The 27471-nt window shown below is 40.3% G+C and overlaps 1 long non-coding RNA gene across 1 annotated transcript in view; it reads right to left on the reverse strand.

Moving 5' to 3' along the window:
* LOC145992599 (uncharacterized) overlaps nucleotides 1-24452 on the reverse strand; it is a 499068-nt gene extending 474616 nt beyond the window's left edge. Inside the window, exon 1 of the long non-coding RNA XR_014442181.1 lies at nucleotides 24406-24452. This is a non-coding gene — a long non-coding RNA (uncharacterized LOC145992599). The remainder of the gene's footprint in view (nucleotides 1-24405) is intronic.
* Nucleotides 24453-27471: the final 3019 nt, after the last annotated feature.

The following is a 27471-nucleotide window of genomic DNA, read 5'->3' on the forward strand; positions in this document are numbered from 1 at the left end:
AAAAGGATAGGTTAAGTTATATCACGTAAGATCGTGAAATACCTACAAGTGTGAGGTAGGAAAAATTGAAAATTTTACTAAAACATCGCTAAACGCTAAAACATCGACAAAAAATTGTCAAAATATGTCAAAAACTGATATTCAATTGATAAAAAAGAGGCTAAAAGAGCATACCTACAAAGTGTTACTTAGAAACAAGTGAGAAAAATGGGAAATTTTACTAAAACATCGCTAAGCGCTAAAACATCGACAAAAAATTGTCAAAATATGTCAAAAACTGATATTCAATTGATAAAAAAATATGCTAAACGACAATACCTACTAAGTATGAGTTAGAAACAAGTGGGAAAAAAGGGAAATTTTACTAAAACATCGCTAAACGCTAAAACGTCGACAAAAAAATGTCAAAATATGTCAAAAACTGATATTCAATTGATAAAAAAGAGGCTACAAATGCATACCTACTAAGTATTGCGTAGAAACAACTAATATACACTACTAAAATAATATTCAGAATAACCTAATTATAACCTAACCTAAACCAAATAAACAAAAAACCACACCTTCCATTTTTTTTATTTTTCAAAATTTCCGTTGAAGAGTTTATATTAACTCCTGAGGGTCTGTATCCCTATCTCTACTGAACCTTTCTACTGTTTCCTAAGTGCATGATAGTAGTGCAATTTAGACAGTTCACCAACACCAAGTGGTGAGCTGAAGTGGTGAGCTCGCCTTAATGGATTTCTCTCGTAAGGCACGAGCTCTATTTGATGGCGCAGTGTTGCTAGCTCCTTACTTGAAAAAATCACCAAGGTTTTTGGGGTAACCTAACCTAAAACAAGGAGCTGGCAACCTTTTTCTTGCAGTGTTACCAGCTTCTCACTCGAAAAAATCACCAAGGTTTTTTTTCTTGGTCTAACGTAACCTAAAGCAAGGAGCTGGCAACCTTGCTTGAGGCTTGCCTTACAGTGCATAAAGCAAGGTTGCCAACCCACTGGTACTTTTGCCATAGCCTTTTACAAGAAAAAAAAAGAGAGAGGGAAGAGTTAAACAACCGACAGCTTACCCACAGCCTTTTTTGCTCTAACCTAACCTAAAGCAAGGAGCTGGCAACTTTGCTTGTGCAATCAACCCGGTTGACCGCCCTCAAGTGGAGATCAGCATTGCCAACTCCTCACTCGAAAAAAAATCACCAAAGTTTTTTTTGGTCTAACCTAGCCTAAAGCAAGGAGCTGACAACTTTGCTTGTGCAATCAACCCGGTTGACCGCCTTCAAGTGGAGATCAGCATTGCCAACTCCTCACTCGAAAAAAAAATCACCAAGGTTTTTTTTGCTCTAACCTAGCCTAAAGCAAGGAGCTGACAACTTTGCTTGTGCAATCAACCCGGTTGACCGCCCTCAAGTGGAGATCAGCATTGCCAACTCCTCACTCGAAAAAAAATCACCAAGGTTTTTTTTGCTCTAACCTAACCTAAAGCAAGGAGCTGACAACTTTGCTTGTGCAATCAACCCGGTTGACCGCCCTCAAGTAAAAATCAGCATTGCCAACTCCTCACTCGAAAAAAAAATCACCAAGGTTTTTTTGGTCTAACCTAGCCTAAAGCAAGGAGCTGACAATTTTGCTTGAGGCTTGCCTTACAGCGCATAAAGCAATTTTTGCCAACCTACACACACTAAAAAAGGAGAGCCGACAACAAATATGTACTGCCGTAAAAGAGAGAGAGATGGGTGGATGGTAATATAGTATGTGTGTGCGTGTGCGCGTATAATATGTAGCATTATTAACTAGAGTGTGTTGGCAATTTACTTACAACTAAAAAAAAAATAGAGATGCCAACTTTGCTGTAAGATGAAGAGAGAGAGAGAGAGATTTATGGCTGGCAACAGTAATGAGCGAATGCGCCATATCGTAATTTTCCAACTCCGTATATCGTGACCTTTGTAAACCTCTCTCGGGGGAACATTGTGACGCAAACAAACAAACAAAATAATAATTGTTGTTTTTAGGATGCCTGGCCCCTATAACCTCGCCAGGGTGCGTGGTGCCCAAACAAAAATGTAAAAATTTTGTAATGGCTGCGGTTATAGATTACCGCACCTCTGTAGAGTTTCACGTGTTTTTTTTTTCACCAAACTTCCATGAAACCCTACAGAGGACCTCCGTAATGCATGCAACGTGTACTAACGACTCTAGTGTTATTTGATATAGAGTTTTATTATGAGATAGATAAAAATAATTATGTTTATTATAATATTTTCTTGATGAAGATGGAGAATGTATGTGTGTGTTACAAATAAAGTTGCATGCTTATTTTTTTAGTGTGTGTGTATATGTTTTTGATGTTTCGACAGCATCTGAAACGATAAAAAAAAATTTTATTGTTAATTTTCACGTGTAAAAACAACAACAAATTTTTTTTGTGCAAATTTTCTGATTGTCTCGTGCTATAGTGCAAAAAAGATATTGTAGCTGATAGCTAATGAAATTGACATTTGTAACTGATCTGAACTAGTGAAATTCGTATTGTGCCATTGTAACTGATTGTGCTAGTGCAGAAAATTTCTTATTATGCAAGAAAAGATGTTAAAAAACCTGTTAAAACTGCTCTGTGACCCTCTCGTTCTTCACGTCGTAGGCGAAGGACTTCTCTGCAATTAGGATGACACTGCATAGGGTATCCTCGGGCAAGGCATCGTGGAACTCGCAGACGACCTTGATGTTGGTTCGATCGTTGACCACAACCTTCTTCCTCTTAGATGTGTTGATGACGGTCATGGGTCTCCGGGCTTTGAATTCGCTGGGCGTGTAGTACATGTCCATGCTTCCCTCGGTTACGCGTTTGTAAGCCGTGTAAGCTTCGTAAAGTTTGAGGTAATCGTTTTTGGTCACGTCGAGGTTGTAATTCTCGCGCGGGAACACTTCGTTCCTACCGTTCTTCAGATAAACGTTCTTGATCTTGCAGTCGTCGAACTTGCTGGAATCTTATTCCTGATTCTTGTCCCTCCCGGTCTGAAAAAGCACCACGACGAAATCTGGCATGTCGAACTGTATGTTGTTGAACTGCGTCGTCACGTCGAATTCCATGTGACTTCCCGACGCCATCTTCTGCACGCACTGGTAACCGTGAAAGTGAATCGGCACCTGCGGACTTTTCAAGATCTCCGCTTTGTACTTGAGGGCGTAGTTTGTTTCGTATTCCACCACCGGCATTCTCAATTCCATGCTTCGGATGACGCATTTCGCTGCTTCGGGTAAAGTGTTGGCTATCGGCGTGGTGCCGTCCGGACCCAAAGTAGCGTATCGCATCAGTGCGTCGTTGTCGTTGGCTGCTCTTCGAAACGTGATCCTCAGTCCTCCCTTCCACATGATCTCCTTGTAGTCCGAGAAGAAACCAGGCAGCAGACGCATGGGAAAGAGCACCGTGTGACTTCTCGTCGATATTTTGGTCCCGGCTTCCAATCCCCCGGCTTGATAGTACGCTGCGTCCGTTTTGGATAATTTCAACGTTCCCACCGCCGTCGACGTGATGCCTGGATAATCTATTCTGTCGATGACGGTGTTGTGTTTCCTCACCTCCACCTGCGAGAACAGGTGAGGCACGAAGTTGTCCACGAGTATCAAGTTTGCTGCTGCGGGAAACGCGTCTCCGCTTTCCTTCTTCACCACGTCGAATTGAAGGTAGAGGTCCGCTCTGTGAGGATGAATGAACCCGTCGCCTACGTCCACGTCGTATTCGATCTCCCTGTTCGCTTCGTTCAGATTGGCGAACGTGCGACGGTTGGGAGGGAAAGATTGCAATTCGTAACTTTCGATTTGCTCCATTTTACATGTATGGTTATTTATTATACGTTGATCTCCACGATGGCCGTCGTAGTGGCACCTGCGAAATCCACCACGTCTCCTTTCTCGTTCGTCACCACCAACTCTATGTCGTCTATGCGGTTGCGACATACTGGAAAATAGATCGGCGAAGAGGGCGTGTAGATGATCGGTTCCATGAACTCGGAACTTGGTTTGAAAGTGGCTATGATTCCCGTGTGCTTGTGACTTCCTAACAATCCGTCCGAAGATTTCGTGATCATACCTTCGGCCACGTTACAGTGCACGTTCAGAGTCTCTATGGCCAAGAATTTAGGAATGTTGGTTGCTACGTGCTTGATGCCAGCTTCGAGTTTGGTGTCGTTCTCGAAACCTAAAAGTTCTCCTATGGTGCCCAGGTCCACGGTCTCCGTCGCGGATAGGATTTCCACTCTGTGCGTGACCGAATTTTGAGAAAGGTATGTGCCTTTGGGTAATTGAGCTTGCAAAGTGGAAAGATTGTATTGTCCTGGCGTGACGACGATGTGTTCGCTTCCGACGCTAATTTTGTTGTTGTGCTGCGTAACGTTAGGTATGAGGTACATGCTGTAGAATGCACGCAGAGCCACGGATTTAGGATAGACGATGTCGTCGTGCAGCGTGAGTTTCAAGATTGAAGATTCGCTCGTGAGATGGAACACGCCCATCCTAGTGATGCTGTTTGAGGTTCCACAATGCTTTCTGGAAATCCTCGATCGTAGGGTTATTTATTTTAGAGAGAAACGCGAGCACGGAGAGGCAGAGATGACCGCAGTTCACGTCTCCGAAATCTTGAATGCGTTCGTCGTTGTAGTATATAGAGGTTTTGTTTGTTTTCAGATAATGAATTAAATTTGTAGGTGGAACACCTCCGAAAGAATCGAAAACAAATGCTTTATCATTATCGTTTTTGTGGTAACATATCCAATGCGTGCCTGGATTTTCTTGACCGTCCAAGTTGACGACTCCGCATTCTCTTCTTTTCACGCTTGAAGGTAACGAGTCGGACATGAAAACTCCTCTGAAGTGTTTGATTTGTAACGGTCCGATCAGAGATTCAATGTCTCGGTTGGTGAGTGCTTCTGTTTCTTTTTTTTAAACTTCTTCATCACGCCCTTCCCTTTCTTCTCCATGGCCAGGTTGTGACGTTTCTGTTCTTCCAACTCGGCCTTGTTCTTCTTCGAGTCGATGACGGTTTTCGCGATGGCGGCACTTCCACCGGCCAAACTTCCAACGGCCCCCAATGCTGCCAGGATGGCCGGGATGCTGAATATGAAACCTCCGATCTTTTGCTGTTTCCGCGAACGCTGCAATCTTTTCAATTGAGGTGTGCTGAGCAGCAATTTCATTCCATGTCCTTTCGACAAGCAAGAACGTTTCTTCTCGCGCTGTTTCTTGGTGAGTAAGCCATCGAGGGCACCTAGATTTTTTAGATTGGAGTATGGTATCTGGTACACGACACCCTTGGGCTTCATGTTGATGCTCTATGTGTTATTTTCACGGTATGTTATTTATATATATATTCTGAGATTTTTTCTTGTGTAGTTTTTTTTTACGGTATGTTATTTATATATTTTCAAGGCCTCGCAGTCGTTACACAAATTCTATTATGTGCATCGTTTTCTTGCCAAGAAGTTCCTTTGTCCCCTTGTACACGATTCGATTTTTGTTCTCGATTAAAATAGATAGCTTCTCGTCGGATAACATGTTAGCGTATTGATCTGGTAAAAATAGACTGTATTGTGCGTTGAGCAACAGGCGTACCTTGGGGCCATACTGGGTAGAAACGATTGAACCGGAAGTTATCGTGTAAGGTTTGTCGACTTCCAATTCCTGAATTTTTACATACTCGACTGACAAATTTAGCATTTGTTTTAATGCTTGGAGATCACTCATTTTTTCGGTCGTCATATCAAAGAAAAATTTCAAAGTGTTAAAAAGAAATTTAATTGTTTTTCACGATGTGTGTTATTTATATATACCGAAGATTATTTTTTTCACGATGTGTGTTATTTATATATCAAGTTTTTTTGACACGTATATATATTATTATTTTTTTTTAACAGAGGAAGAAAGTTCGTGCTTTGGAAAACGCGAGGATGTGCGTAGTGATATCTTCCGTCTCCTGCATAGACTTGTACCAATCATCAGTATACCGTCTTCTTCCCTGCCTTGCCTCGTACAGCTCGTCCGACCTATCGTTCAATTTCTCCCCTGCAGCCGAAAGCAGAATGTTAAGATCACCGCACCTCAGGCCGCTGATCTCCCGAAGAAGGTCCTTGAGAACCATTTCACAAGGGATGCGAAATTCCGGCGTCGTTCTTGCTATGATTACAAGTTTATTAACATCTCCGTTTACTACTTTCTTGAATATTTTAGATAGTAGTTCGTGCGGCAAATCAGTTATGCAAGCCATGTTTTTTTTTTTTACTGTATGTTATTTATATACCCCACCCCAATTTTTGTTTCGTGTTCATGGCGATGGTGGTACCCAGTGCGGCGACCCGTTCACCCAGCGATGCGTCTCTGCTCACGAACCTTTCGAAAGCTGCATGTTCCAATTTTCTGTCTGCTTCGTGACGTGCATCCAGATCCGTCTGCGTGGTGTTGTAAGCGATGTCGTGATCTTTGCATGCCGCGTCCAACAAATTCACACCCTTGTCTCCTCTCTCCAATCTTTTCTCGAGTTTGGTACCCGGTCCGCAGTACTGGTAACCAGGTAAATGCATCTCGAAAGGTAACTTGTTGATGATGTCGTTCACGAGCCCCTTTCCTTCGGCCACGTTCCAAAATTTCGGAGGCAGCGTGTTGATGATTTTGATCAGGTAACCTATGCCCTTGTCGTTGTTCACGATGAAGTTGGAAAGTGTCGTGCTGATCATGTCCACGATGCCAACCTTCTCGTTGTAGAAATTACGATTGCCTGCATTCTCCTCGCCGGCTATCACCAACAATCGGTCCACGAGTTTCCTAACGTCGTCCACCCAAACGAATTCTTTGGGTAACGTGTTGTAGCGTTTGACGCCGCTGCCTGTTTTGACCTGGTTCCAAATCGGTTTGATGAGATTCCTGTACTTCTCGCCGCTGCTCGATTTCACCCTATTCTGCGAGGCGTCGTTGTTCTGGTACAAGGCATCCGTCATGATCAGAATTTCCTTGTAACTCTGGTAATCTTCGTCGGTGTAATCTTTCGGCTGCTTTTTGGCGACGAGTTCCCACAGTCCCACCGTACCCGGATACCTGTTCCAACTATCCTTGTCGCCTAAATTGACTTTAATGTCGTTGCCTTCGAAGGTCACCTTCGATTTCCCAATCTTCCACACCACACCGCCGCCTTCGCTGGTTTCCATGCTGGGATACAATCCGAACACTTCATCCTTGTCGAATTTCCCCGTGCTCAGGTAGTCTCGTGCCAAAGGTCCCAACTCGATTTTATCCGAAGACGACGTGCTACCAATGGCTCGACGTCGTGCCGGTGCATCCTTCAGTTCGAACGGCGTCGAAGGAATGCTCGAAATGGGCGTGGGTACGGCGTAACTTTTAGCTGCGAGCGGTACGAGTTCATTAATCAAATTTTTATTTTGTTCCGTGACACTTTTAATTTCTTTACCTAGACTGCTGATGGCATCGATCACAGGTTGATCCTGACGTTTCTTCTCTTCGTAGAATCCGCGATTCTCGGATTTCCAACCTTTGAAGCGTTTCGCGAGGTAATCGCGAAGCTTGAGATTTTCGTCTTCGATTTTTCGTTTCGTCATGACGTTATTTATATACGTCGTTTCTCACAACGTTGCAACGTTTAGAAATTCGTTGATTTTGTTTCTGTATTTTCCGTCGTTGGGTTTTCTCGTCATGTCGATCGTCACGAATCCGAAATCGTCACCGTTCCAGCAAGAAGAGCAGCCTTCCGAAAATTGATTGTAGTTCATGTCCCCGCCTACGTAGTCATCGTACGCGTGCTTGAGGTTGGTGTGATCTTGACGAAACAAACATATGAAATTAGCGTTGTCGCGTACTAACTGTTTTGGAATTTTGGAAAACGTTTGAGCTAGGTAGAAGCAATCCATTCCTTTGTGACGACCTTGCGTGAAAAAGTTGCGAATTTCATTTTGATTTTCCAGGATGGCGTCGTCGAACACAACAACTGAATTTTCACGACAATCGTCGAGTGGTTTTATTTCCGAGGCGAACGTTGCAATGTCCAGACCATCGTACACTTTCATCAGTTGCTGGTATTTGGATTGCTCCAAACTTTTCGAGAACACGTACAGGTGCCTGATCTTCCAATTTAACCAATTCGGTGCGAGGAGAAAATTGTCCACGAGCAGTGTTGTTTTCCCACACCCCGAAGGACCTACGATCAGACAGCGGATGCTGTCGGGAAGCAACTCGCCGTTCTTTTTTTTTCTCGTTTGACTTTCCGGATCCGGTAGACGCTTCACCACGTTCCACGTACTCACAAGATCACTTCGTCCGCGTCGATCCAACTCTTTTCCGGAAGTCCCAGCCATTTGACAAACAGTTTGTCACCTTTCCTACGCAATACTTTCTCGATGAGGTACGTGTCGGGGTGTTTTGTTTTAGAGAGTTCCTCTTCGTAAAATCTTCCTTTCAAAATCTCGTCGCTACTATCTTTTATTATATACGTGTGTCGGTTTCCGGGTAGAACTCGAACCACGGTAAAAAGTTCCGTGCTCCAATTTTTTGTGAATCCCTTCTCGAAGGTGCGTTTGAATTTGCTGATCCTCACCCGGTCTCCAATTTTGTATTTAGCTTTTTTTGTCGTGGGTGTGTACTTTGGACAGTAAACTGTAGAAATTAAACGCTGCTCGTCAGACTTGGTAACGTCGGCTGGCTTCATGCCTATCGTTCTGTGTACCGTATCATTATAGGCGTCGACGAGTTCCGGCAGGATGTCGACCCATTTGTAATTTCCCCGAAGCGTGAATCGTTTCCACATGTGTGTTTTCAAGGTTCGATTGAATCTTTCCACGATGCTGGCTTTGATGTGGCTGAAGGTCGAATAATGTCGAATCTTGTGTTTTTGAATAAATTTTTGGAATACGGCGTTGTAAAATTCTTTACCGTTGTCCGTTTGCAGAAACCGTGGTCGTCTGCCACCGCTTTCGCGAAAAATTAATTTGAATGCTTCCGTGACGCATGTTCCCGTTTTGGCTTTCAAAGGTAGAGCCCATGCGAATTTCGAAAACGTGTCTATGACGGTGAGGAGGTACTTGTTGCCCTTGTTCAATTTATGCACGTTTTTCAAATTGCCGCTACTCATCTCCACGAGGTCACTTTGCCAGAGGTCGTCGATGCCCTTGGTTACCACAGCCAAACGTTCGTAGTTACGGCGTGCAGGTTTATGCAATTCTTCGACGATGGCTTGCCTAGACATTTTTTTAGAGATTACGTTTCAAGAGAAGCACAAGCGTGATGGGATTCAAAGAGGGTGGCACTTCGCTCGTGTTTTGAATGATCAGCTTATCGCCGGCACTCACGTCGAAAACGGTGAGATCTTCGTCTTCGTGTATTTCATATATGTTGCGCGTTTCGTTCCAACGTGCCAGAGGAATGTTTCCTGCTTTCTGGACACCACGATTCGATATTAAAGTCATGGTGGGAACGCTAGCTTTTCTGCCGTGAGACCAGTACGAAAATTCGTTTAACTGAATCGTGCCATCGAGGAGAAACTTGTAGTACGGATGATAAGGATGCAGCATGTACAGTTTGTTACCTTCGACGAACGTGGAGATTCTCTGTTGATTGGGAACGCTGTTGATTTCGATGGCTTGCAGAGAATGCAGTTTAGCGAATTTAGTATCGACGCTAACAAGGTTGCTGTGAAGCTGACCCAGTGTGTTTTGTACGGGGACCAAATGCTCGACTATGGTATCCGTTACGGTAGAAAATGACGGTTTGATTTTCACTTCCACGTTCAACTGCTTGTAGCTTTCGTTGAGTTCTTGCAACTTGGCACCGAAAGAGGCCAGCGTCGATTCCTGCGTTGATTCCAGCACTCCAACTTGATCTCTGATGTTGACCACAATGTTCTGAAGGTTCTCGATTTGATTCAATTTCGAGCTCTTCTCGGTAAGATCGTTCACGATGATTCGCATCTCTGTAAACTGCGTGTGAAGGTCGGCGACGCTCTGCGAAGTGGGCAGCATCGACACCAGCGAAGCAAGTTCGTCTCGAATCTGTTCCACGTTCGCCGTTTCCGTTTCCAGTCGTTTCAGCATACGTGATATGTTCCTTTTCAAAGCGTGTAATTCTTTGGAGGTGGGGAGATTGGCCACTTTACTCTCGAGATCGCTCAATGAACTTTTGATGTCGTTCGAATCGGATAGTGCCGTCACCGCCGTTTTCAATTTTTCCAAATCTTCGCTCGAAGGTACGCTCGTCCGTAACGATTCCAAGTCACCCTGTATGTTGTCCAGTACGTGATGAAAATGAGTAAGATTGGATTCGACGTTCAAATTTTCCAAATATTGGATCTTCTGCTGAACTGTGCTTAACGTGTCCTGAATACTCGTCAACACACTTGCTTCAGCGTGAATATTTTTAATTTCTTCGTTGATCAACTCCAGAGACGCCTGAAGCGTAGCGATGGTGGTTTGAATGTGTTCGAAATCTTGATAAGCCTCCAATTGAATTTTTATGTTCGCGACGCTTTTACCAATAACCTGCAGTTCGTCCGACGATGGTAGGTTCGTCATTGTATCTTCCAAAGTCTGCAACTTGGATTTGATTTCTTCCAACGTGCCGGTGAATTCTTCTTGTAATTTAGAAACAACGACCTGCAAGCGTTCTATATCAATATCATTCACGACGGTTTGAAGTTCAGAGAAATTCTTTTCTATTGCGGAAGTTCGCTCTTCGATTTCGAGTTTCAATTTTTCCAAATCTTCATTTTTCGATTGAAATTGCTGTAATTTTGCCAAATCATTTTGAAGCGAATCCATGCTCAACTGTATATTTTGAATGTTGTCGTAAGAAGGTACGTCGACATAATTTTTTATCAGTGTTTTCAGTTCGGAATCGATTTTCAGAATGGGATCGAGACATTGCGTTTGGAGCGTAGCGATCTCAGACTCTAAACTTTTGTTTAAGGTCTCCTGCAAAGCGATCAAATCAGTCCTCAACTTCTTAACACGAACGTCCAACATGAGAATCTCTTCTGCATGGTCTACACGCTTGGTGTTGCCGAAAATGTCGTTAGGCATTTTTGGTTAACGGTTATTTATAATAGGATAGACGATTCGTAATTCTACGAAGAGAGGAATAAGTTTGTCGTAGTCTCCGAGGAGTTCCACGTACAGGTAATCTCCTGCAGACACATCGTACGTAATGTTAGAAAGTATCTTGTCGTGCTTCATTCGAAAAATGTTCTTGCCGGTAGAAATTTTGATTTCGCCTGTGTTCTCCGGATTCACGGTGATTTGAAGTTTCCCGTCGATCGGAATTTCATAGAAATGTAAATTGTTATTAAAAACATAAAACATCTTGCCCACATCGTTATTTATTTCCGTCCATATACTATTAAGATGTACAATTAGTAGACCATTGAGTTTAGATAACACGGAAGGTAAGAGGTTATTGGAATTTGGCGGTGCAGTCTCCATGTTGTTTTGTTTGCGAAAACCAAAGAGATTCATTGTCCTTGTTAGTTATTTAACACGTTGTGCATTTGCTATTCTTCAAAACATACGGAGGAAAAGAATGAAAGAGGGAGCCCTCGGGCGATGAAAAGTTGCAACCTGTTATTATGTTGTTAAGCCCGCTCCAAACTGAGGCTCATTAAATTCAACTCTTATTTTTCATCGCCCGAGGGCTCCCTCTTTCATTCTTTTCCTCCGTATGCTATTCTTCTTCAAAAACACAGCGGACTTCATGGCTATGGGGTTATGGTTAACACACGTCACATTTATCTCTTTTATTGTAGTGCCCCCACTCTCGCGTGTGGATTTGACAATCGAGAACACGTAACTTGTTGTCCGTTGCATCCAATGCTACTTTGGTTACGCGCGTCGTGTACAAATCATGCAATTTACTTGCAATGCGATGATCGGTGCTGAGTTGCCTTTTACCATGAAAAAGGCATTCTTTGTAGTCTTGCATGCTAAATTTGCTGGTACTTATTTTTCCCACCCCCTTCGCCTTCTTGATCTCTTTTTCTTCTGTAATCTTTACACAGTACATTTTGGCACGAAGCCCCGCAAATTCGCTGATGTACTCCCCGCCAACTTCATCTTTGTATTTTCCAATCGTCATTTTGTTTTCTGCCGAATGTAAGTGATGGCCTGATGGTAAGTTGCTAAAATCAAACAGATGCTTCATCTTAGTCAGATCATGTTCGAGGCTTGGTGTTTGGATTAGAAAAATGAAGCTATCCGTGTCAATGTAACATATTTGGATGTTATCTCCATAAAAAGGTTGAAACTGATCGTAGTACGATTGGTACATGTGCAATTTTGATAGTTCAAGGAAAGTGGCACCTTAGGCAATCGGCTTGTTGAGCATCACCTGCTTCTTGTTCCTCTCGACGAATACTAGATTCTCGTCGAAAATAGTGAAGTTTTTGAAGTAGGGGGACGCGACGATCTTTTCAAATTTCTTTTCGTCCGTGACCAACGTTGCGTCGATGTAATTACGCACGTTCTCCATCGTCTTGCCGTAGATGGCGTTATTGAACAGTTTGTACAGATCCTTGTCTGCAGGCGATGTCGATTGCGCTCTGCGTCGCGTGTTCTCGGCTATGTACGGTTCGAGCCACTTGCTCTGTCGGAACTTCAATCCTCTATGAACTTTCTTCAACTGCAAGCCGTGACTTATGTAAAATTGGAGGAGTCGGTAGTGCAGAACGTAATTCCGCTTGTTCTCCATGCTTAGTATGAGTTTTGGCTCCGATCCTCCAGGTGGCTTCTTTTTGGAGGGGGCCAGGGCCAATCCATGATGTTTCTCGTGAAGTGTTTCGGGATAATCGAGATCCACTTCCAAGAAACAGCCCCATTCGTTATCTTCGCTCCAGTTGAGAAAATCCTCGCAGGAGAGTTCCTCTTCGGTCATCCACGCGTAGTCGCTGATGGGAAGACACTGGGACATGGAGTGGCCGTACAGGTTGTTGACATCCCAGTAGACAATATAGGTGTTGGGCTTCAATGCATCGTAACCAGGCGTATGAGGATTGTTTGCCTGAGCATGGCGTCGGGGACATTGGACGATGCCACCGCGTATCGCACTCTCCATGAAAGCATACTGTTCCTTCTCTGCGATGAGGCCCAGTTCCACCTTGGTGTATTTCATCATCGATTCCCAAGTCAATCCCGGCGTGGTGAAGAAATACGCAGGATCCAACTTGTATATCGTGATGCATCTCTTACGAAACGATTCGAAAATATCCATCAGAAGTGTCACGTCCAATTTCAGATAAAAATCGTGATAATCGCGAAAAGTTTGGCAATTGAATGCCGTCCATACACTACGAGCGTGTTCGTAGTCCTCTTCGGAACAGACGTCCTCCGTGAGAGAAGAATAAAATACCTCCCGGGGTGGAAGTTCCGTCTCGTCAAATTTGTCGAAATTGTTGACGTACTCGTAGGGGTAGACGCCCTTGCGACGCAACAGATTCAAATTGTCATCTCTCCCCGAAAAACATTTTTGCTTGGTGGCCACAAGATCTTCGTCGCCAAGTTGAGATGCAAGGCTTGCGAGGCTAGAGGACAGGAAATTGTAAGAGTCCAGGATTCGCACTTCCCCACTTTTTCCTTCTTCGAGAGGGATCCACACTCTCACCGCGATGTACTTCTCCCTCGTTCTCGGAATGATGCTGATTCGAGAAGTTATGTTGTGGAGCTCTTTGACGAAGAGATGCGTGTCATACTTCTCCGTGTAGTGCAGAAACACGGCAACAAAATGCGACTCCTTAATCTTGAGATTGCACGAATTACAGATGGTGCTTAGAAATAATCCATTCTGGTGGTTATGGTGGACGACCTTGTAATTTTCGGCGGTGAAAGTCTGGTTACACTCTTCGCATCTTGTCGCCGCGTCATGTCTCTGTTGTTGTTCTGTTGTGAGAGCAGGTGGAGAAACGTAAGAGCCTTTCAGGCTGGGTGCAAGTTCTCTCGCGCATTCCGCTATCTTCTCAACAAAATGTTTTGCCGCATCGGGTCCGCAATACAAGATGACATCATTCAATTTTTCTCCGTAGATGGAGAAACTGCAAGGCTCGTGGTGAAAAATTTGGGTCGTGCTTGAGGTAGAGGGATCAGGGTCGCAAGACGTCATGGGAACTTGGAAGCTTTCAAAGTCGGCATAAAAAACAGCGGGATGGTGGAGAAGAGCCTGGTGTTTCTGAAATTTCATCTTGGTTCCGGGTTCCGGCATGACATCTTCGGGTTCTGCATTCACGGAGCCAAAACACTTGTGCTGTTCTCTCATCTTCTTACCCCCGCGAAAAATTCTCAAACATCGATCGCAAATTTCGATCTTATCGCGATTCTTGCTGATCTGTCTTCCTACTAATCCTGAGAAATTCCGTATCAAACTGTAACGGCCATCTACAAGCAAGAGTCGAATTACATTATTCTGGCTTCTAGCAGGTCTTAACACACGAATATTGTCGCAATCGTCAACCCCAAAAACAGAAATATTGATATCTTTTCCTTTTTCCTCTCTATAGTTTTTTTCAAATTGATTGATCTTATTCAGGGGCACAGGATAGGAAATTCCTCTCATCATATTCTCGTATATCCCCTCATATCCTCTGTAATTGGACAGGCGTTGGGGGTTATTATTATTAGACGGGTGTAATGCGGCGATGACAGACCATAGGAAACTCTTCTGATCATTACTTTGTATGTTCAACACTGCATTTTGCTTTTTTTGTTTTTTTGTTTTTTTTTGAGTGCTGCGTAATGGTTTGAAATTGCAGACTCGAAGTTCTAACATGTGGTTGTGACCGCAAAGACTCCACCCACTTCCTCTACCTTCAAACTCTTCTTGTTTTTGTGTCAGGTGCTCAAATAGCCGTGTCACTATCTCGTCAAGATTCTCGTTATTGTCATCGTGTAAGGCTTCACACCCTACGTAAAAGCTAAAAGTACTTGACTCGGACGAGACAACTTTCTCATACAGCAGGGTCAAGACGAGATGAATTTTAATTGCAACATTGACGAGGCAATCACGTAATTTATCGACTACCAGAGATTTCACATTGTCGAGGAAGATGCTCGAGTCACATTTTTCGTCGCTTCCAGATTTATAGGTCATGATGCGTGCACTTTTATTCAAAGCACCGCATTCATGCCCATCAGTGCGAGATTTCTTTGCCGGCGGGACTAGGACATCATGATCCAGTAAACGACATTTTTTCAAATGCCTAGCAATATTAGGTTTAGAAATTAATATTCCGCAGTTGCGACATGCCACTTTCCCGCAAAGACCGGAGGGACCTGGTTGCGATTCCATTTTTTCTCTCTGTTATTTATATATATATATACAGAGAAATTTTTTTGGGGGGTTGTGGTGATGGTGGTGGTGGTAGGGGAAAGCGCACTGAAACAGAAGGAAAAAAAATTGAAAAAATGCTAGACATTTTTTCCTTCCACATATATATATTAGACGCGAACAGTATGTATGTATGTATGTGTGTGTGCACTGTTGTAGGAGGTTAAAAATATGCGACATGTAAGTGTGTGTCAATTTTTATGACTCCTCTGAATATGTGTGTGTCAGAGGCAAAACAAAAATATTAATATATCATAAAAATAAAAACTTACCTTTCAAGAGAGATAGAGAGAGACTCCAAAATAAAAAACTTGTAGCTCACTAAAACTTCCATGATGATATATATGTATGCTGTCAGACAAACAATTAAGAATACTAAACTGCCACAATTGACGTTTACCTTTCAAGAGAGATAGAGAGACTTCAAAATAAAACTTGTAGCTCACTAAAACTTCCGCGATGATATATATGTATACTGCCAGACAAACAATTAAGAATACTAAACTGGCACGATTGACGTTCACTATGATAATGATGTACAAAAAAAACTGGTACGTTATATAGGAACTCCTCTCCTTTTTCTCCTTCCCTCCTTCCTACTCCACACGACTCTCTTTGGTGAAAACACAATGAGCGCTATAGTCAATGTCCTAGCAAATAAAACCCTTGTTGACTATAGCGCTCATGCTATATTTTTTTTCAACAAAAAAATTTTGTGATGCGCACACTATCCTGTGGGGGACAAATAACAATAAACGGGACGTTGACAGTTCCATATTGTATGCATGTATTGTCGATCATTTCCCCTCGGCCTCTATTCCACGCCCCCCCCGTCAGGGTGTGGTGTGTGAAACGGACGATCCCCCCCCCCAGCACAAAACTCAAAAGCGGAAGATGCTGCTGTGTTTGCTTTCGCCGCATCCGCTTCTAATTCTATTGTTATCAGGGATGTGATGGGTTTTTATTCAGGACCGTGGGAAAGCTAAAAAAAAAAATAGAATCTCTTCAGGCGAAAAAGGATGCAAGGTGAATAGGTTCGGGGAGGGGTTGCTGTGGATAGTTTGGTCCATGATGAAAATGTTACATTGAGCGACAGAAACACAATTTCTCCACAGGAACAGGAAAAATTCTACCAAGCGTGGCTATCCACGCGAATATTAGAAATTGCCTGAATGCCTTGGGGGCTTGGCATAGGATTATCGATTTTCGTTTTTAGAGAATAATTTATGTAAGATTCTAGCATCGAGAATAACCAATATTGATTAAATTTTTGACAACATTCACAGTACAAATTTAAACTCGTGATGATTTTGTCGCCACCATGCACCCCCGGCGAGGTTATATAGGGGCCAGGGATCCTAAAAAAACAACAATTATTATTTTGTTTGCTTGCGTCACAATACAGAAAATAATAAGAGGCATACGCACGCGCGCACGTATGTGTGTGGCACATCGTTCCCTCCCCGAGAGAGAGGTTTACGTAGGTCGCAATATATATAAACATTTGGCTCCGGACTTAGAAAATTACGATAAGGTACACTCATCTTTCAAAAATAAGAGGATGAGAGGAGAGGTTTACGAAGGTCACGATATATATAAACATTTGGCTCCGGACTTGGAAAATTACGATAAGGTGCACTCATTTTTCAAAAATGAGAAGATGAGAAGATGAGAGGAGAGGTTTACGTAGGTCGCAATATATAAACATTTGGTCCCGGACTTGGAAAATTACAATAAAATACACTCATCTTTCAAAAATAAGAGAATAAGAGAATAAGAAAATGAGAAGATGAGAGCGCGCGCGTGTGTATATGCCACATCCTCCCCCCCGAGAGAGAGGTTTACGAAGATCACAATATATAAACATTTGGCCCCGTTAATTCCAGCACTCCAACTTCATCTCTAATGTTGACGACAATATTCTAAAGGTAGAGAGAATGAGAGAATGAGAGAATGAGAGGATGAGAGAATAAGAGGATGAGAAGAGAGGTTTACGAAGATCACGATATATAAACATTTGGTCCCAAACTTGGAAAATTACGATAAAGTGCACTCATCCTTCAAAAAATAAGAGAATGAGAGAATGAGAAAAGAGGTTTACGTAGGTCATGACATATAAACATTTGGTCCCAGACTTGGAAAATTACGATAAGATGCACTCATCTTTCAAAAAATAAGAAAATAAGAAAATAAAAAAATGAGAGGATAAGAGAAAGATGGGAGGATGAGAGGAGGATGAGAGGAAGATGAGAGAATAAAAAGAGAATAAGAAAGATGAGAGGATGAGGGGATGAGAGCTCATCTTTCACTCATCACTGCCTTTTTGCGCCCGTGAAACGTCGTCAGCGTAATAAATGAGGCGCGAAACGGGGAGAGAAAGTGAGTTTTTCAACTTTTTGTAGTCGTTTAGTCAAGAAATCAGAGTTGGGGTGGGAGTCACAATTTTATACTACTCATGATTGTGTTCTTCAATAAAAGTTAAGTCTCTACCAAAAATAATATTGTAATCCTTTTCAGGTTATTCCCCAATACATCTTAGATACGCTAACCATTACCATTAAACAACTATACAATTTTGACTATACCATTGTGATCATTTTCTGTTTCTTCTTATTATGCTACATATTCCAATTTTTCCCACAGAATAATACTACTTCAGCGGTGCTGAATCCAGCTTGCATTCGCTTATATCTTCTTTTTTCTGTCCACTTATTTCATTCGACAAACAATCACTTACTTCAGAACCTTGTCATTCATGAACGTTTGTTGGAGCTGTAAGCATCAGTGTCATAGGCGTAAATCGGAGTTCATCTTCGGGAGATCCAAGTATTCCGATCATTCGATGTTTTGGTCTCTTCATTGACTGGGATACAAGGTGTTTCATTGAATGAGGCATACTACTGTCAGATTATTTTTTATTCTTGTTTGCAATGTTATTCCAAAATGAATCTTACACCACAGACAGAGATTGAATGATTGATTTGGTGCTTTAAGTTTACTTTATGCACAGATAGTCTAATCGGACTGGACCTACAGTATAAAGTGAGATCCGAACCACTATGTGCCTCCAGCGGGTATCGAACCCGGGACCACTTGATTACAAGTTGACGGCGCTACCACTGTGCCATCGGGAAGGGCACACACAGAGATCGCATATAATTCTGTAACATAATTTATTCTACACTAAATAGAGCTTACGTATATTTATATATACAAGGCAAAAGTCACGTCGTGTGACCTTGAAGTGTAAATTTATATATGTTCATGTAAATATATTTTTTGTATGAAACCTATATCTTCTAGCGTCAAAACAATCCTAAGATGAAAGTTATACCATAATTGGAAATAAAGTGTTGATATGTTCCATTTCAGCTTTAAGCACTTACATATTACATTTGTTATAGAGCTGGCACCCCTGCTGTATGAATACCGTGTGTCACTGAGGGCTAAACTTTTACATACGTTTCACGTATTCTACCACTTTACCAAGTTTTATTGTCATGTTTTGGCATCGAATAAACCATAGGAATGGAGAAAAAAATCAATTTGCTTTAATGAAGATTTTTTAGTGGAAGCAGTAGGAGAGACACATTTTATTTACCAGCCTTTTAGAAAATACTTGACGCTTCAATTTGAAAATTTGAAAATGGTATAATAATAGCAGTGCCTTTAAGTGATAATGCAACGTTAGAAGTTGACTAAAAAAATCAACATTTTTGACAATACAATCATTTTTCGTGAGTCTCAGTGCAAAGGAGTATTGGTGATAACTATTGAAATCGAATATACATGGAATTAAAAAAAGTGAAGTATCCATTTGACTCTGAGATATAATTTTTTTCTGTTGTACACTACAGGCTACTACCATTGCCTCGTCAATGACCGATCCTTGCAAAATTCCGTAGCCTCCTGTTCCTCAGTAATTAAGAGGTGTAGCGAAAAAAACAAAACAATTTTGCATTTGTTCATACCTTGTTTGTCATAACAAATGCACCAGTTTTCAAGAAAATCTGAATCGGTGGGTTACATTTTGACTTTTTCTGTGTAATTCCATGTGGAATCAGTCAAGTATCTCATTTCTTTCATTATTCCAAATCAATGTGTTCCAGTGGAAGAGCCGAGCACCCTTTGCAGATGGAGGCTCATAACTGCAGTCCGCAGACTCTAGTAAATCCGGACCTTAAAATAAAGCCACATCATTTTTAACCATTCATAAAACAGACAACTTGAAAGCCAGTTCTTTGCTTCAAATCATAAAATTTTCATTAGATCACAACTTTGGTTTCAAGAACCTTGGTCAACTCTGTCAGCGTTCTATTGATTTATTTTAGTCCAGTCAATGAGAAATATGAAGAGACCAATGCCGGGAATAATTCCGTAAATGCTTAACTTTGGTCAGTTGTAACAACACTACTTGTAGTGCAAGATTTCAAAAGTCCCCGCCCCTCATAACGGGTTTCCCCTCCAGCGCCCCCCAAACATAAATTTTGCAGACTCTCAGTTATTGGCTTATATCTCCGTAACCAATGGTCATAGACAGTCCTTAATTCTAATTAGATGGATTCAAAAAATATTATGCTCAATGTTTTAATAACGTGTGTGGTTTTCCCTAAATTTAAGAAATAATCTTTAAAAAGTGATTTTCTCTAGTACTTTCTAAAGTTTTTCCCTTGTAACTTTTGAACAAATTAAATGAGAAGAAATTGTTTCTAATAGAAGTTGTAGCCTAATTTATAAGATTTAAAACGATATATGTTTTATTGTTTTATAATGAAAGATACACCAAAAAATTTGTCTCCAAATGGAAGACCAAACAAGTGTGTCATCATCACAGTCCGGCTGCTAAGTCTGGAATCTTTGACTGCTTGATAAATCAAAGGACTTTGGTAGAATTAATTGTTATACCACTTAAGACACATTCAGTGAATTAGCCAATCACCATCTGCGTGCTGACGGCCGACATCTTGAAAAGTGTTTTCCATATTGGATATTTTTGATTTGATATATCTTGGGAACGGAGACACATGTCAACTGCTGCCTTTTTCAGAAATGTTCCAAGTAGTGTAAGCTTTCAAAATATATCAACAAATTTATTCCTGAAGAACAAAAATAGTAGTTTTATAGAATATTCACTATTTACATATAAAACTTTATATGAATAACTGCTAGTTGAAAGTTTTAATAATTCTAGAAACCAAACAATAGTATTTTATATTTGTTAAGGTTACGAAATGTTGGTCCTAACACTTTAGACGAACTTAATCCTGAAAACAATATTTTTCATATTTACAATTTATCTTAAATAATATTTTTGAGAAATACGGTGTATATACAACCCAATATGATTTTTGAATATAGATGCTACTGAAATTTATACAGTATTAAATTGCTTTATTATTTTAAAGAGAAAGAACACAATTATTGTAATTGATAATACGAAAATAATGAAACGTGTTTCAGATAATATTTTGTGATGATTTTCTAATTATATCGGATCCCTTTTTAATCAGGTCTTCAATTCAAATCCTATATTTGGATAATGTAGTGTAATCAAGATTTCCCATTCAACACCACTATCACTTTAATCTCCGGAGCAATGCAGCTCATAACGGTAAAGTAGGAGAGAAAGCGAGTGGGCTAAGCGAAGCTGGTAACTTCAGTCTACCCCAACCGCAATCCCGTTCTCTCACAAGTCTTCATTGTTCGAGCCCCTCTTGCGCAGACACGTACCTTCGTTTGTTTGCTCCATTAGATTCTTGGCACAGCGTATAGTTCTACGTGCTTGGTTGTAATGGTCTTGAGCGTGAAAAACCCACTGCAGATTGCACAGAGATTTGATGTAAAATTAGAGGTTTATTTCATGAAGGCTCTTTACCAGGTGATCAATGTGAAGTTGTGTCTTATTTAAGTTGTCACACTGATGGTTTTGGGCTTTTTTTAATTTCTTGCTTGCACCAGTCTTCAAAGTTGAGATATCTTGAGACAGTTTCTGTGTTACAATTGACAAGGTATATACATTCTTATGCAGTTTGTAGAGTACACGCGTTGTAGTATGATGCGCACGTGCTGTTTTCCTCACATGCCAAGTTTTACGAAATGAGAAGGGATTTTGGTTTGCTCCAGAGTTTATATCTAGCCTCTTCCAGTAAGAACATCACCATTCTTTTTTAAAACGACCATTTTAACGTGAACCCTCCCAACATGACGACTCCCTTATCGTCTCCATGTAGTTGCGGCTAGCCAGGAACCACTAAACCCAGTTCCATATTTTAAATATTGGATGGAACTATGCTGTTCTCAGATGAGTTAAGTTTATTTTTATTATTTTTTGTTTTTTAGTGACGTCAAACCCATGCCACATACTTGAGAAATATTTAGTCATTAAGAAGCAAAAGCAGCAGTGCTGTTGCAACACGTGCATGAGTTTAAGTTTGAAGTGTTATCCAAACTATGTTGCACTGTGTGATTGCTATCAACTTATCTAGTTCAAAATATGTCATAACCAGTCGGTTTCTTTACTTGCAGTTCTTAACTCATCGGATCTTTAAGGCTGAAAGACTCTGAGCTTATGTAACTCAGTCACTCTCTTGCATTCATAAACCCGAAGGTTTATGGCTGGAGCAATACACGAATTCAATCTGTCCCTATCCTAGGCAAGATCAATTCCAACTTTTCCAGCCATATCAATTTCATTGAAGTCCATCTCAGTGTTATCTCTCCACCTTCGTCTTGACATTCCTACAGGGCTCTTACCATCAAGATTCCCAACACGAATCCTGTAAATTCTTCTCTCGTCTCCCATTCGTGCCACATGCACATGGCCTGCATATGAACATATTCTAGTAATATCTGGACATGAATACATATGCAAATCTAAATTATGTTACTTTCTCCACTCACCTGTCTCCTCATCCCTTTTAGGTCTAAATATGTTTTTATATTTTATTTATTTTAACTTTCCGATTCTTATTTATTACACGAAAGAATAAAAGTTTATGAAGAGAGAAGTATTTTTAGGTTAAGGCCAACCGGAAATGTGTAGTTAATGGGAAACATCCCAATCGTTTATACTCGTATCGACATTGTAAAAATGGGTTAGTTTCATCCACTTTTGTTAACATGGGGATGTTGGAATAATAAAATGTCTGCATCATGAAATAACCTCCATCACGTATAGTCATTCTTTTTGGAAATGGCCTTTTTGTTAACCCAGCTTTTCTGATTTTTGTGGAGAAGTACAGAAGGACGTTGGTCCTTCGATACCTCAATAGCTGACAATACTATGCACTTGCTGGTGGTAACCACAGATACATCGTAAAATACGCAGCACGTAAACAGTACATTGGACGTTCTAAATGCTGGTTCATAAAATTTGTCTCCACTATATTATACGAATGTGAAGGATATAATTTAAAGACCAGATCAATGAATGGAGAAGATCTCAAGAACAATTCATAACAAAATTAATTCTAAATAATTTGAACTCTTTTCGTATCATAAATTTCAATTAATATGTGTTTCAACTCATCTTGTTCCATATCATTTAATACTATTCTTCCAATCCTATCTTAAAAAAATAAATTGGGTTATATATAAACTGTATTTCTCTCAGAAATTTCTATAGAAATAGTACTTTAAGGATTGAGTTCGTCTAAAGTGTTCTAACCAACATTTCGTAACCTTATAAAAAATATTGTTTGGTTCGAGGGTTATTAAAACTTTCAACTAGTAGTTATTCATATAAAATATTATATGTAAATAGTGAGTTTTCTACATAACTACTATCTATGTTCTTGAGAAATCAATTTGTTGATATATTTTGAAAGCTTACACTACTTGGAGCATTTCTGAAGAAAAAAACCGGAAGTTGACAGGGGCCACCTATCTCAAGATTTATCAAATAAAAAATATCCAATATAGTGGACTCTTTTCAAGATGGCGGCCGGCAGCACCAAAATGGCGATTGGCTAATACACTGATCGTGTCTTAACTTGTATAACAATTAATTCTACCAAAGTATTTTCCTTTTATCAAGCAGTCAATGATTCAAGACTTAACTGATTGTGATAATGACAACCTTCTTTGGTACTGTCCTCCATTGGAGACAAATTTTAGGTGTATCCTTTTAAAATACATTAAAATTTATATTGTTTTAAAGCTTACAAATTACGCTACATCTATTATTGCAAAAAAATTCTTGTCATTTCATTTGTTCAAAACTTACAAGACGAAAACTTTACAGAGTAAAATAAAAAAATATATACTTTTTAATGATTGTTTCTTTAAAATATTGCAAGACCACCAACATTATTTAAATATTGAACAGAATAGTTCTTGAAGCCCATCTAATAAGGATTTAGACTAAAAAAAGATGATCTTTTAAGAACTATTATTTACGGACGTATAAGCCAATAATTGAGGGTCTACAAAATTGATGTTTGGGGACGCTGGTGGGGAAGCATTTATGGTATTTTGCTACTAGTATTGTTCTAATATCTGACTAAAATTCAGCTTTTTCGGAATTATTCCCGACATGAAACATTTATTTTCTACGCTAGTTGGTGTGTTAAGTCCACTCTATGCTCTGAAAGGCTAACCGGGACTGGACCTTCAGAGTAAATTGGATTCCGAACCACTATGTGACTCATCCGGGTATCGAACAAGGGAACTCTTTTTTGCTTTCGTATAATACAGTTAAGGAAGTTGAAAGAATAGTTTTAATGAACTTGCTCTTCCAAAGTATAGTAACGTTTGTTCTAGATGATAATTTGTGAACATTATTGGTATCGATAATATTCAAAAGTGAAGGGCTGTTGTGCCACTGGTTTCATCTGCCCGGAAGGGCTGTTGTGGCATGGGTTTCATCTGTCCTGAAAACCAATATAAAATACCATAGCATAAAACAGCATAATTCCATATTATACCTAAATAAACATGTAGTAGAAGAAGGGAAAATACCATCACCACATTTTACAAATATAATGTTAAATTTAGTTGAACTCTTCACTTTTGAATACAGTTGAATATCTTTGTCTGTTTTGCATTAAATTCCTACCTTCTGCTGCATCTGCACAAGAGGCGTCTTCGAAACTGCAGTACTTTACACCGTCTGCGTGCAAAACAAAAAATCCATATTAAGAGCAAAATTGTGAAATAAAGATAACAGTCTAAACACTCTTTAAAACTAAATAACACAGATATTTATCAATAATTATTTAAACTAAGTATCACTTAAAATAAATAATAAATGTTAGAAAAATTTTTGGTGTCATCTTGTGGAGAATAATGTGACAGTATCGTCATAAGGTTCATCTAATATAGTGTATTTACACGAATAAAGAAAGGAGAAGATAAAAATTTAAGGAAGGTCCAACCAATATATGTACCTTATGTGAGATTTCACGATATGTGGAGTGCAAATGCTGAACACAGTCATCCCTGCTTTGGTTAATACATGAGAGGGTCGCTAGATAGCAATGGCTCTTCTACATGAAAAACAGAAAACTCTGCAGTTACGTCTTATACGTCTGTTATTTAGATGATAAAATTAATTTGTCTGTTAATTAAACATCATTGTTAGATGTTTCGGACCTAAACATAACAAGTCTTACGTTTCTTAAAATATATGCAGAGCATTTTGTGTCGGCGTAAGTACAAGGACAATTCGGGTAACATTTGAGTTGAATGGATTCCGCAAACTGTACACAAAAATGATGTAAAATAATCTTCAGCAGATTTCAATTTTATGCCTTTACGAAAGGTGATTGTTAAAAAATACTAATGTTCAAAGTATACAGAGGGATCCTTAACTAACTAACTAACTCTCTAGCCTTCTTAAACCCGAAGGTTCATGGCTGCAGCAACACAGGCCTTCCATCTGTCCCTATCTTGAGCAAGATCTATATACTCTTTTCCATCCCTACCGATTTCCTTTAGGTCCATCTCAACGTTGTCCCTCCATCTTCGTCTTGGCCTTCTTACAGGTCTCTTACCATCTGGTTTCCCAACAAGAATCCTGTAAACTCCTCTTTCCTCTCCCATTCGTGCCACATGGCCTGCCCACCTAAGTCTTCTTGATTTAATTATTCTAATAATATATGGACATGAATACAAATTATGTAGTTCTAAATTATGTAACCTTCTCCACTCACCTGTCTCCTCATCCCTTTAAATATCAGCTGTTTTTAAGAAGATCAGATAGATTTTGTTTCATCTCTTAACACACTTACCAATGTAAATGTTTATATCAAAACCATTCAGTGGGATGTTAGTTAGGCAGTTGACAAAAGTGTTGCACAAAAAATAGTGAAAATACTTGGGTTCCCGCTAGAAAGATGGAGCGAAAGGTGGTATGTGATTACCGTCCGGAGGTAGGAATTTTTTGGTATTAGCGTTCGTCTGACATATCATACACTGGCCGCGGTACCTGGGGGAAACCCTGGGGGGTAAAGGCGGTCAGGGGCGTGATGCTGATCACATCACCCCCACTCACGACCGGATCAAGAAAGTGTGGGGCGTTACCCCCGCACCCCCTATACGCCTTCATGGCGTGGTGCTATGCACAGGGGAACACTTTACTTTTACTTACTTTACTGACATATGGATGTTCGTGGTGGATTGAAGACTAAAATTGGTAAACGCTGTAAGTGCCAAGATAATTCAAACACCATTTTCCACGTTATACTGTTAAATGTGCCATGCTTTATAACGTGGTAACGTGAAATGTGGCTGGTAGCCCTCTAAGTAGTTCAAAGGGCGTGTGAACGTTCTTAGTGGCTGATGTGCGGAACGATGCTATTTCCCAAGACTTTCGCACTTACAATGTTGACCACTTTTAGTCCTCTATCGTCTTTGTACGCGTGAGATATGGCACGTTAGCTGAAAGACTGGAAATACAAGATTGAAAGGTATTTAAAGTTACAGTCCTTCAACTCCCAACCACGCCATGGAAGTAAGGTGGGTTTTATCTTCAAGTGTTGCGTGAGCTCATAATAACATACACGTTTGGTAGATCTATCTTATTCGCGATTAGTACTTAAAGCGTGCTAGCGAGTGCACTGTGTGCTCCGAAGAAAATCTGGAAACACTCGTTCTAAACAACTTCGTTCGAACGCGATGGCGGGCGACGCCATTACTGTGAAAATTTGTTTTTTCATATAATGCAGACTTGAAACTAGTACAGAATACTCTGTAAAGTTGGAAATTTACGTAATTGTTATTGGACGTTTCTTACATCCTAGTTTTGATGTGTGTGATAGTGTATTTTTTCTTTCAAACTTGCGACAAGGTCACATGCCCTTATATGGGAATGCTCGTAGCCGGTAAAGACAATACATGCTAGAGTGTTTCTCGGGTTTGAATAGATATGCACAACAGAAGTTGACTTATTATATTTGTTCGAGTTATAAAACCACCACATTTTGTTATAAATATATTTTTAGTTCAAAGACATCAGTATTTTTTTCTTGTGGCGAATGTGAACATTGTAGCCTTATCATTTACCTCCATTTGTGAATCATCGTGTTTTTGTATATGGAGGTGTTGTTACAAGAACATATCCTCAGGTGAAAATATTCAAGTTGGTACTCTTGAAATTTAAATATCAGCTGTTTTTAAGAAGATCAGATAGATTTTGTTTCATCTCTTTTGATGAAAAAATAAAACAAGAAAATTCAAACTGCAAGTTGGTGGCAGGACTGTAATGTGTTTATTATAATAAATATGTTTACTAGTAATTCCTAGTACCATTCCATCCCATGAATATACGCAAAGCTTGCTCAGTATAACGTTGCATGTATCCGTGTACTAATTGAGGACTAAAATTGTTAAACGTTGTAAGTGCCAAAAGCGTAAGAACGTTCACACTAGTGACCTCTTTATACGCCCTTTGAACTACTTAGAGGGCTACCAGCCACTTTTCACGTTTACCACATTATAAAGCGTGGAAAACGGTGTTTAAATTATTTTGGCACTTACAGCGTTTACCAATTTTAATCTTCAGTTATTGTTTTCATCTTCCAGGAGTGGAAATTCTGGATGTGTACTGGTGATGATAAGTACTGTTGTTAAGCTTTTAGAACAACGTTTCTATTCAACTTAAAGACAAAAGAGGGAAGTTGAA

This window comes from Lepisma saccharinum, chromosome 9 (genome assembly GCF_977018435.1).
Source record: "Lepisma saccharinum chromosome 9, izLepSacc3.1, whole genome shotgun sequence".
In the NCBI taxonomy this organism is placed as follows: Eukaryota; Metazoa; Arthropoda; class Insecta; order Zygentoma; family Lepismatidae; genus Lepisma; species Lepisma saccharinum.